The sequence below is a fragment of the Pelobates fuscus genome, chromosome 5 (assembly GCF_036172605.1).
Source record: "Pelobates fuscus isolate aPelFus1 chromosome 5, aPelFus1.pri, whole genome shotgun sequence".
NCBI classification, from domain to species: Eukaryota; Metazoa; Chordata; class Amphibia; order Anura; family Pelobatidae; genus Pelobates; species Pelobates fuscus.
Genome location: NC_086321.1, coordinates 146,773,888 through 146,786,328, shown reverse-complemented (window position 1 = coordinate 146,786,328; position 12,441 = coordinate 146,773,888). Strand labels below are relative to the sequence as shown.

Sequence of the window (12,441 nt, the reverse complement as noted above, 5' to 3'; positions counted from 1 at the left end):
CCCCTCTGCCACTCTTTACACTTGCTATCGTTAAGATTTTTGGCTTAATTTTAAATCCTAGAGGTTACTTCTAAAGCTTTTCATAACATTATGCCTACCTACTTTTCCTTGCTAATAAATATGTAAGTCACAACCAGGTCACTTCATTCTGCAAAAGACCTGCATCTGTCCTCTGCTCATATCTGCACCTCCATACTTCAAGACTTCTCCAAATTTTCCCATTCCTGTGTGACTGCATTCTCTGCTCCATAAGACTTTCTCCCAGACTCACTATTGTGAAACGAAATATGGATGAAATGTGTAACAACTTTTCCTGTTGATTGACTCATCTGTGCATGATTAAGACTGTCGGTTGCAACAGTCAAAGTAGAAGATAATTTTGGCATGAATTGACATCGTAGCTATATCTGGTGTTAAGTAGTGGCAGACGCGTGCTATGTTTTTGAGATAGAAACAACAGGAATCGCTGAGTGTGGAGTGAAGAAGAGTCTGGAAATAAAGTGAACACCAAGTAAGCAAGTATGCAGAGTACAGGTGACGGTAATGTCATTTACTTGGAGGGCGACCTGCATGGGAACAGTAGACATTGAAAGAGGAAAAATAATATGTTCTATTTTGGAGAGAAAGAGTTTAAGAAGCAGAGCACTCGTCCAGTTTGAAATGGTAGTGAGGTAGCTGGAGACATGATGTGAGAATCAGGAGAAGACAGATAGATCTGAGTTATGTCAGAATAAAAGTGATGCTTGATTCCAAAGGAATTGATTAGTTTACTAGGAAAGGCAGAACAAATTGAAAACAAAGGGGCAATGAGCACAGAAGTTTTGGAAACACCAGAGGAGAGTGGTTGTAGAGGGGAGGAGGCACCAGAGAAGGAGACCAAGGTTACTTGAAAGCAAGAATAAAAATCTGATGGTCAACAGTGGTGAAAGTAGCAGGTAGGCTCTTAATCTCAACAGAATATATTCTACTGCTTTGAATATGTCCTGTTTCTATTCAGACCTTTCTTTGAGTTACAAATTAACCTTTTCTTGGTCTTTCTTGTTTTTATTTATTTATTTTTATTATTTTTGTTGCAGGTGGGCACAGATCATCATCAAGCGCCACAACAGCATACACAAACATATATAGACAGGACAGTGGCATGATTAATTGCACATTTTTTTTAATATATGAACAGGCTTAGTGTAACTGGCATGCCTTAATAACTAGGAGATTGGTAGTGGGGAATAGAAAGACATGCATAAGGTTCAAAGAAAAAGTATAAAGGTAAAACATGTATGATTAGTAAGTTAAGCTTAATAACAGTGGGGTAACTAGAAAGACTAGATGCTTAACAGTATGTGTAAGATACATGAGGCTGAGTTCGAGCCAGACCTTCCCATTGCCCCAGGCCGTTATGAAGGCCTGCATCCTTGGACCACGAACATGGGCGCTCGAATAGGAGGCCGAATTCTTCCCTTGCAGGGGACGTCGGTGGTTCCGGATGGGCTGTCGCCGCCTGCGGTGCTGGATACTGCGCGTCGGTGGAGGATGCTCTGGGGATATATCCCTGTTGACCTTCAGCCCGGGTAGGCCCAGTGTGGAAGACCGCAACGCTGGTGTGAAAGAAGTGCCCAGGGATGGCCTGCTCTTCTCCCACCTCTCCTTTCTCCACATTCTTGCCTCAACTGGAGTCTCTGACAATTCAAGGTGAGCTGCTAACTTGGCCAAGAATGTTTCCAAAGTCCCAGCCAGGCACTGCAGGATTTGCTCACAAGTGCTCTGCAGGATAATGGTAGGTTGCTATGCACGAGGTGGTAGTGTGTCTACCATCTTGGGGCAGCCGGCCCTGTCTAGGACCTCCGTCAATGCGAGTGCTGGAAGGCAATAGTGGATAGTAGTGGTCGCCAGTGAGGACTGAGATAACCCCCGCCGGTCCAGAGGGGGGGGGGACAGCAGTGCGTCCGTCAGAGAACTGGGTGAGCGGCCATCTCACCTCAGCTCAAGCTCAGGTAGGCCCCAAGCCTCAGTCCGGGTGATTCAATATCGCACAGGCTCGTGAGAGGTATCCCCGTGTACACCGTCGGCAGCTTAGCATGGTGAGCATAGTTTCAGGTCTGAATAATCGTGTATCCCGCTGGTAGCCCCGATATTCAGCGTCAGATGTAAGATCTCAGACAAAACACGTCTGATCTGACCAGCAGGCAAGCTTCGCCCACCCCGATCTTTCTTGTTTTCATGTCCACAAAATGTCTCGGTCAAACCATGCAATTGTGGAATCAGTGAGTGATGACTCACCTAAATAGAGGTTGGTTGAGCCATCTAGAGCCAAGTATACCTATCATACTAAAATAAAAGAGACTGCAAAGAATGTATCTTCATCAAAACCTGACAAGTACTCTTTAATCAAGCAGGTCTGTCAGGAATACCCACTTATGTGATTATTGTGCCTCGACATAAAACAAATACTTGACTTGTACCAAAGCAAATGAATGTAGCATGCTAGTGAATTTAAGGATGCTTTCCGTTTGATTGTGGACATAGGATACTTGCAGACGGACAGAGAGTGCAATTATAGCAGGATATACCAACATATTTTCTTTAAAACGCACATGCTGATTCACTTGTGTATATGCTGTATTTTTTAATGGACTAATGTGAACCCGTTAGGCTAAAAGTAACACGCCAAAAACAGGAGTATTATTAAGGCACAACTGTCTTCACAGTAAAATGAGTTGGGATAGTGGCAGGCTTTCTTACACTACACCTGAGTCTTCTTATTAGGAAACCCCCCAGAATTAGGCAATGCCCACAAGCTACAGAAGTAACAAAGAATAAATAAATGAAGTACAAATCTCACATCAGTTCTGCTTGATATAGGTCAGAGGACTCATTGGGTGTAATATTGTAATCACTCTGAATAGAAGTTGTTCATTAAAATAGGCAGCTTGGAAAAATCATTTAACTCATCAATTTTTCAGCTCATCATTGTGACTTACAATTGAAATTCCAAACAATTCCAGAGTTTCTTGAATAAATCTGTGTATACTTGGATGCCTGTGGAATCCAAGAGACAGTAGGCTCTATGTACACTTGCATGACGGATGCTTTATGCTGCATGCAGCGTTCTTATCATTCTCACTTAAGGTTGGACAGGCTAATGCAGACACTTAACACTAAATTAGCCATGCAGCAGGCAAAGGGCTGGGTTATAGTAGCCAGGTAAGCCCCAGTTTTTGTCATAAAGCATGTTTGACAAGATACAGGTGAGTGGCACCCACAAACTCTTAGAACCCTAACCATTACAACTTGAGCTGGAATGGTTAGAGTGATTAGAGTTCCCCTTTAAACACAATTCACTGCCAACACCTCAGTGCTGCCATAAGACATAAAATAATTTTAATGGCACGTTTTGGATCAGAAAGCATGCAGCCTAATGAATAGCTTGTCATTCCGCAAATCAGCACTCACTGGCAGAATAGCAGAAATATCTGTAACAGCATAACAAATACAGCTGTTCTGGTCCAGAAATGCATTAAATCAGTCATACTTCATATCCCCTCTTTCAGTTATCAGTTATATCACCAGCTGGGTCTGCTTGTTTCAGCAGCAGCTGGATGAAGAAATACTTCTTTTTGTGTAACAGGCTGATCCTCAATGTGCTCATCTAGTTATAGGCACTGGGTAAATGAGCTGTGGGTGAGCATATGCGTATATAAAAAATATATATTCTTTTTCAGCAGATCTATAAGTAACCATCTTATGCTGGAAAAGGTCCAAGTGACTTGGAAAGAGTCACTACTAATGGCCCATGATATATATATATATACACACACACACACTAGGGTTCAAACGTTTGCTGTTCATTAAAATAGCACCAAATTGATCAGAAATACTGTGTAGACTGTTATTTTAGCAGGAAACGGATGATTTTTAATGGAATATCTACAGGTGTAAGGAGGCCCATTAGCAGCAATCATCGGTCCTGTGTTCCAATGGCATGTTGCGTTTGCTTATCTAAGTTGATCATTTGAAAAGGCTAATTGATCATTAGAAACCTATTTTGCACCACTGACATTTGTTATACTGATTAAAAAAGCAATAAAACTGGCCTTCATTAAACTAGTTGAGAATCTGGTCTAGAAATGAAGGCTATTCCATGTGAGAAATTGCCACGAAACTGAACATCTCATACAATGCTGTGTAATACTCCCTGCACAGAACAGCACAAACTGGCTCTAACCAGAATAGACAGAGGAGTGAGGGGCCCCGGTGCACAATTGAGCATAAGGACATATATACATTAGCGTGTCTAGTTTGAGAAACAAACGTCTCACAGGCTCTCAACTTCAGCTTCATTCAATAGTACCCGTCTATCGTCAACAGTGAAGAGGCGACTTTGTGCAAGTCTACTAGGCTGCGCTGGAGAAAAGAAAAAAAAAGCCATGTCTCACACTGGCGAAATAAAAACAAAAGATTAAGATGGGCAAAATAACACAGAAACTGGACCGAGGAACATTGGGAGAAAGTGTTATGGACAGACTAATCTAAGTTTGAAGAGTTCAGATTACAAAAAATTATATTTGTGAGACGCAAACTAAATGAAGCTGGAGGAGTGCTTTGTGCCACCTGTCAAGTATGGTGGAGGCAATATGATGGTCCTGAGGTGCTTTGATGGTGGTAAAGTGGGAGATTTCTACAGGGTAAAAGTAACCTTGAAGAAGGAATGTTCTCACTCCATTTTTCAAGTAATGTCATATCCTGTGGACAGCACTTGATTGGAGATAATTTCCACCTACAACAGGACAATGGCCCAAAGCACAGTTCCAAGATATGTTAATAACTATTTATGGAAGAAGCAGTCAGGTGACATTCTGTCTTTAATAGAGTGGCCAACGCAGTCCTCAGATGAGCTGTTGTTGAAGCATCTTGACCCTATAGTAAGTAGTGCCCATCAAGCCAATCCAACTTGTGGGAGGTTCTTCAGGAAGCCTGGGATAAAATCTCTTCAGATTACCTCAACAAACTGACAACTAGAATGCCAAAGGTCTGCAAGGCTGTGATTGCTGCACACGAATCTTTGATTAAAAGCAAAGTTTGAAGGACACAATTAATGTTTCACCAAAAATTCATTAATTCTAACCTTGGCAATGACTACATTTACTATTCAAACTCATATAATGTACGTTTTCATTGAATATGACAGAATTTCTGAGTGACCACAAACCTTTTAACGCCAGTGTATAGATATATAATAATTTCAGGGCCAGAGTAGAGGTCTATTTAATTTGTTAACAATCAAGTGGGTGACTATGGTTTCAGAGCCAGTTTACAGAAACTTTATAAATGGATACTATTGACTTTGTACAGCAAAAAAAAAAAAAAAGAAGCTACCTCTCTTGAATGCTATCTGTAATTATAAATCAATATTGTGCGCAATGATCTTTTTTTTTTTTTTTTACATTAATGAAGTTCACACAGCAAGTAACAGCATTATAGAACAGGTGTTATTTGGGCTCTTCAAGGATAGTGATTACTATATCTATTTTATGCTGCAAAACATTTTAAATAAGCTATTCCTGCTCGGTTTTGTGGAACCAAATATATATATATATATATATATATATATATATATATATATATATATATATAAAACTTAGTTAGTCATTAAGGAAAAGATAAGTTAGAAGGTTAGTGAGGCTGCTATTTAGTCTAGGGTTGACCAAATCCACAGGTAAAATTTGACAAACACTGGCCAGTAGGGTAAGTAGCATTCTTGATCTGTTTTGAATTGTACTGAAATATTTCCAAACATCAAAGATCAGGTACAAAGTTAAAATTATTGGAAATATTTTAAAAAAATAAAGAAAAACATTCACATACACTCATTCACAACATTCCCTGACAAAGGTGCCACAACACGCACCGAAACGCACGTCTTTGCTGTCATTTCAAGCACTAGGTGTTTAACACCTTTATTCACTCGAATTTTGTAGCTTGGAGTTTTCTTTTTCTTTTTATTCATTTTATTGGCAAGGGGCAATCTGATGGATTCTATTTCTAGCTCCTAGGGACAGCATAGAACACCCTTGAAGGTGTTATTAGGAATTATAGGGTCTTACTAACCCAGTGTCTCTCCTCCTTTTTCTTGTTAAATTATTCCTAAGCTTTTTTGCTAGGTGCCATATGTTATATTAATAGTTGAGGTTGACGAGCTCTTGCTAACAGAAGCCTTTACCTGCTATTTTTCTGACCCTGTCTATTATACTGATAAACTGATTGCTGCCCCACTATTTTCTGAATATAGTTTTCACACTCTCCAATTGGATTGCTGATTAACTGATTTGGTAATAGGTATAAGATCTACACTATAGAGTCTTGTAGTACCTTCGGATCATGAGTATACCCCCTGCCACTTAGCAATTATCCCAGTTGTATAGTGCCTTTTTATCTAAATTTACCAATAAAGTATTTATCATTTGACTCTTCATTGGCACACCTTGGGACTAGATACTATTGCTGGTTGTAGTACACTTTGCTAATTTAACTCCAAGCTTATTTCTGGATTGGTTACATACCTTCATAATGTCCTTTGCAGACTTTGTATAAAACCAGATTTGGAGTCTCATTAGCTTTGGGACTCCTTTAGTTATTTAACATTCACATAGAACTTACACAATCCAAAAAATAACTCTTACACGGTAACCTGCACTAGAAGATGCTGGATGATGTGATTTAAACAAATAGAACATCTTTAAGGAGGATTAAGTAACATACCTTATTTTATTTATGTTCTTCAGAAACTAAAAATCCTTAGATCTCCATATCGCAGCCACCAATAACTGTCAGACAAAAGAAAAAAAATAATGAAGGTTTGCATCTTAATATGAGAAATATGCATATCAAACTATAAAAATATAAATACATGGAATTAAACTGTCTGCGGTTATGGGCATTCGATATAATAAACTGTTCCAACTGCAAGTAAATTTCGGTAGTGAATCTCAGAATGTGAGTACTTCAGCATCCTCAAAACTCATTTTAACCCAAATTGATGTTTGCAATGATTATTTTGAGAGCAGAAACATTAAACACAAATACTTAGTGTATGTCATATCTTGACAAACTCAGGACACCATCTCTATAGCAACTAGAAATTGGTTTCTGTCCCTCCACCCCCCAGGATTATCTAGGCAGGAAACATATACTGCTCCACTTCAGGAGGTGCAAAAGTGCAATGTGAGGGTTTTAGATGCAACTGAAATGACAGCATGACATGCAAGCCAAGCTGATTTCCAAGTGGCCAGCTGTGTATGAGCAGAGTCCTAAGGAAGCATGCATGTACTTAAAGTTGAATATATTGAGTACCTGCTATGTCCAATAACGCATCCACACATGTATGTGTCATAATTGAGGACAGTAAGGCAAGAAAGGATTGTCCTAATTAATCAAGTGCGCTCGGAAAGGTATGAACTACCTGCTATCTACAAAATATTTGTGAGCAGTCAGTAGAATGTAGAACAACTACAATGTAGAACACAAATATATACAATGGCATAAAATGTACATGTTTCACAACTAGTGACTAGTTTGCTTCCTGACTTCACTTTGCAATGCACACTTTCTTATTCCCACCAGACAGCTACTACAACACCCCACGAGGAAAATCACTGGCACACTGAGAACATGAATATCCATACTGAAGAGACAGAGCATGGATTACGTATACCATGAGTTCATATTGGTTGCCATTGATTAATCTGTTGTGTGGGTGATTTATATTAGGGGCTCTGTGTGTACTGTATTTTCCACATATAATATGTAGGAGGTGCATATATTAAGTTTGCAGTGTGGGTGATATATTGCATATCGGTACAGAGTAGGTAAGAGAGAGGTAAACTTTTGGTGAGGCGTAAATTTTGAGGATGGTTTCCAAAACCACAGTAAATCTGTATAGACTTTACAAACAATGGTCATACTCAGGGCTCGAGTCCTGCAGGAACGCGTGGGAACGGCGTTCCTGCACTTTTTTTACAGCGGGAACGCCGTTCCCGTTGCTCCTGCAGGAGTCCCCGTGTTCCCCCTGTTATGGGGTCAGTGAGGCTAAAGCCCGGCAGGCGGCTGTGGTGCCTGATACACGTGGCGAGGGAGCTGCTGGTCTGTCTCCTCTGCTCCCTCGCGCGCTGTCTACGGAAGCCGGAATATGACATCATATTCCGGCTCCCGCCATTAATAGACAGCCCGCGAGGGAGCAGAGGAGACAGACCAGCAGCTCCCTCACCACGTGTATCAGGCACCACAGCCGCCCGCCGGGCTTTAGCCCCACTGGACCCCAGGGACAAGTCCACGCCAGCCCAATAGAAAATTGGGAAGACTAGATGGGCCAAATGGTTCTTATCTGCCGTCACATTCTATGTTTCTATGTTTCTCTCCAGGTAGGGAGGCTGGGTGGACATTTGTTAAGCATTTTGTAAAAATGTATGTTTGTGAGTGTGAATCTGGGAGTGTATGTGTGTGTCTAGGAGTGTGTGTGTCTGTGAGTGTGTGTGTCTGTGAGTGTGTTTGTGTGTGTGTGTGTATGTGTCTTTGTCTGTGAGTGTATGTATCTTTGTTTGTGAGTGTGTGTCTGTGAGTGTATGTATCTTTCTTTGGGAGTGTGTGTGCCTGTGAGTGTGGCTGTTAGTATGTTTGTCTGTGAGTGTGTGTGTCTGGAAGTGTGTGTGTCTGGAAGTGTGTGTGTGTGTTTGTCTGTGAGTGTCTGGAAGTGTGTGTCTGTGAGTGTGTGTATGTGTCTTTGTCTGTGAGTGTATGTATCTTTGTCTGTGAGTGTGTGTTTGTCTGTGAGTGTTTGTTTTTCTGTGAGTGTGTTTGTGTGTGAGCCTGTCAGAGTGTGGGCGCATGAATGTCATCAGTATGTGTGTGTGCGTGCGTGCGTCTATGCATACAAGTGTATCTTTGGGGGGGGGGGGATCTCGGGTGAGTTCCCACACTTTTCCCCCCAGGACTTGACCCCTGGTCATACTTATGTTTAGTTTTTTAACATGTTGTAGGTTACCAAAATGGATGTCAGCATTAACTTTTTTTTATTTTTATTAAAAGCATGTTTTGCAGCAAAATAACTATTCTGCAAGATTGCTTTGAAACTTCCGATGTGCTTTAAACTGTCAGTGACTAAGGGCTTTCTCCAACCACCGGCTCGATTTATTACGTGTACGTAAAAAACAGCATAAGCAAGAAAAAGATTTATGTTTGCATTTCTTTTAAAAGATCCAGGAAATTTACTAGTCTGACTCGTGGTATCAAAAGTAGCATAAATGTACAGCTCAAGAGTAATACATTTCTTAGAGTAAAGCCTTCAAAGTGGTGTGATAATAGATAAGCAAACCAGGCCTATCTTCATCAACTTGAAACTAACAACCTGCTGTCACTCCTTTACCAACCGCAAGAATACACACACTTTATCAATTAGTCCATTTGGAGGCTTAGCGGCAGCTGGTAAAAGACACAGTTAGAACCAAGTAGAGGCTAGTGGCTCTAAGTAGAGTCTAGTGGCCCCAATAGAGAATAATGGGAGCCTTTAGCAGCCACTTAGTAACTGACTTTAAGTAGCACCAGCTGGTAATTCCCTGTCTCTACTGAAATGTTACTTGCGAACATTTTAGTGAATCGTGGCTGACAGGTAGAAAGCAATAATACTGGATATGAGTCAGCACTGTCTTCTTTGATTCAACTAATGTTAGAACCAATAGATTACATTTAAAAGATGAATAGCATAGGGTCATGCAATACAAACATATTACAGGTTTCCTTTAGTTTTAGTTTGACATTCATCAGATTTATATTTATTTAATACAATATAGGTGAGCAGAAATTAGGGTTGAAGGAATATCAAAAAATAAAAAACTAAAAACAGCCTGTTAGAATAGGAAATGATGTGATCTGCCCATCCCTTTAGCACACTAACATTTTCTCACTGGGAGCTCCTTCAAATCTGTACACTCTATAACCTCATTTAACCCATCACACAATTCTTGGGCATGAAAGCTCTTACTATCAACTATAACAGAAAACACACGGTTCCTCTTTCAAAAGGATTAATAGTGTATTTTTATTTACTCATTATACCTTTAAACTGAAGCAAAGGGAATAAATAGAAGTAGCACAGATAATATACTCATTTTTGTCTTTGTTCTTTCCCCCTATTTTTTCCCTTTTTCATTCCCTGTAACACAGTGTCCAAATGCGTGTGTGTATGCCCACAAAATATTGGGATGTAGCTTCTAATGGCCTTCCAATGCAAGCATTTCCATTATTCAATGTATCTCATATTTTCCTCTGCTTAGTGTTGATCTATCGTGGAAGGATAAGATACACATATATTTACTCCAGAAGCCGAAGGGTTCGCTTCTTGTTTTCTTTGCTCTGCAGGAGACAGAAGGAAGCTGCTGGATAAAGTATAATATCCAACTCCTTCATTTATTACTGCAGTAGAACCACAGATAGGGGTGTATGCTCCCTCCTCCATCACTAAATCACCAGGGAAATTGGTAGCTGGAGGTGCTGAGCTACTCTGCCCTGTGCCTATTCAATGCTGCAGTCTATGCAACTCTGTTTCTAAAAGAGAGTGTGTGTGTGTGTGTGTGCGCGCGCGCGCGTGTGTTTGTTTGTTTAATGTGATTATTAAATGAAGATGCCTCCCTGAATTTACATTTAGCAAGCAATTTTGGAATCACTATTATACGGTCAGGAAAAAAAAATGCGTTTTTCTAATATTAGGCAAACATATCTGAATTAGCAAAAAAAGAAATAAATAAAAACTAAATTATAACAACTAAAAGTATTGTTTGAACTGAAGCCACTTTCTCAATTTTATGCAGCAGAATGTGGGTAGAATTTGTTAATCTGGAGGAGTATGGTCAGGCCATGTTGTTGGCAAGATGGATTCCCTGTGGAACTTAAAATGTCTCATTCATCCTGAAAGGCCTGCAGCACAGATAACTCACACTCACCTTTCCCTGTGTGACACAAAAACTTTATTGTTTATTGTTCTACATTGAATCTGACATTGTGCCAGGCCACATATTGAATTACTATGTTGGAGTTGAATTAATTCATTATAATTCATATAATTACACTGTTGTCATGTACAATGCATTTTTTTCACTCTGCTTCACAAAGCTGTAATGGGTGAATGCCATAGATATAAATACATATATATTTACACATAATCATATATGTCATATTATTTTTCTGTAGTATTGTTAATAGTAATATTTATTCATTTATAGTCTGTTTTAGCATTTGACTATTTGGAGATTTTTCTCATTATCAAGTACATCCTGGAAAGCACATATAAATACATTGTTACATATGTAATAGGAGACATGACAGTATAGATCGACTGCTCCTCAATACACAAACAGGAACATAACTTAACAGTAAATGTAGTTTTTGATTGAACCAACATCAACAAACTTCCTTTTGAGGGGATATATTGGGTAGAGGCAGCAGGTGTGAGAATAGTGCTCAGGTAGCATGGGGTTTTTCCAGAGAAGTGGTTATAAATCAGGCAACAAGGTGGCGGAACCTGACTCCCAAGATGGCTGGGAGTATTTTCTAGTTGCTTCGGCAAATCTAAGCTATAATCTTGTCTAAACTACTCCAAAAATAGGCAAACACATTGTAAAATACATAGCAGGCAAGAACCAAGTTTAGTGGAAACTGACAAATACGGTTTTGGCACGAAGTTCTACCACTTGGCCCTAAGGCCTACCGAGGCTGTTGATGTGTTGGTTGGGAGAAGTAGCCAATCTCCCATCTAGGGTTGCGCAGCTCAAACAACTTTCTGGAAGCCCCGCATCCTACCACCCTTTGGACCGGTGGGGGGTCTCCCTGTCTCTGCAGATCCTGAGATGGCATGTTGGATCCAAGATGGCCGCCATGCCGCAACTTGAACTGTGCCGAGTTGGCCCTGCGAACATGTCATGGATGGAGCGCTAGTTAAGTTCAAAAAGGCTGTTCTGGAAGCATATAAACTGTTAATCCCAGAGTCTTACCTCACATGTCCCACTGCTGATTTAAGGAGCTGCTCCAACTCACGGTTCCTCCTTTGGGCATTACCTACATCCACCATGGAGACCCACTGCCAGGGAGCTCTTCGCATCTTGGAGTCCATGCAGGCTTGTGATCCTGGTGCTTGGGGAGAAGGGATCCTTGGGTGTAAGGCAATGGCTCCCATAAGAGCCTGGGCTCAAGGCGGTGAGAGGATCTGGCATAATAGACTTAACTTTTCACACATGTATGAGGTTCTGCTTTACTTACAAAGTATGGAGGGGGTGATTGGAGAAGCAGAGCCTGGCACAGAAATTATCGGTTTACTTGGCCTATATGTGGCATTGGCTGATTGAAATCGGGCAGAACATTTCACATGATGGAGTTTCCCCTTTACTACTGCAAAGTTCT

The 12,441-nt window shown here is 40.4% G+C and overlaps 1 protein-coding gene across 7 annotated transcripts in view; it reads right to left on the bottom strand.

Moving 5' to 3' along the window:
- ARVCF (ARVCF delta catenin family member) overlaps positions 1 to 12,441 on the bottom strand; it is a 736,316-nt gene that overhangs the window by 315,469 nt on the left and 408,406 nt on the right. For all 7 annotated transcript variants that reach the window (XM_063454427.1, XM_063454432.1, XM_063454430.1 and 4 more), the window contains one exon: positions 6,757 to 6,821. The gene's annotated coding sequence lies outside the window, so the exon portion shown is untranslated. The remainder of the gene's footprint in view (positions 1 to 6,756; positions 6,822 to 12,441) is intronic.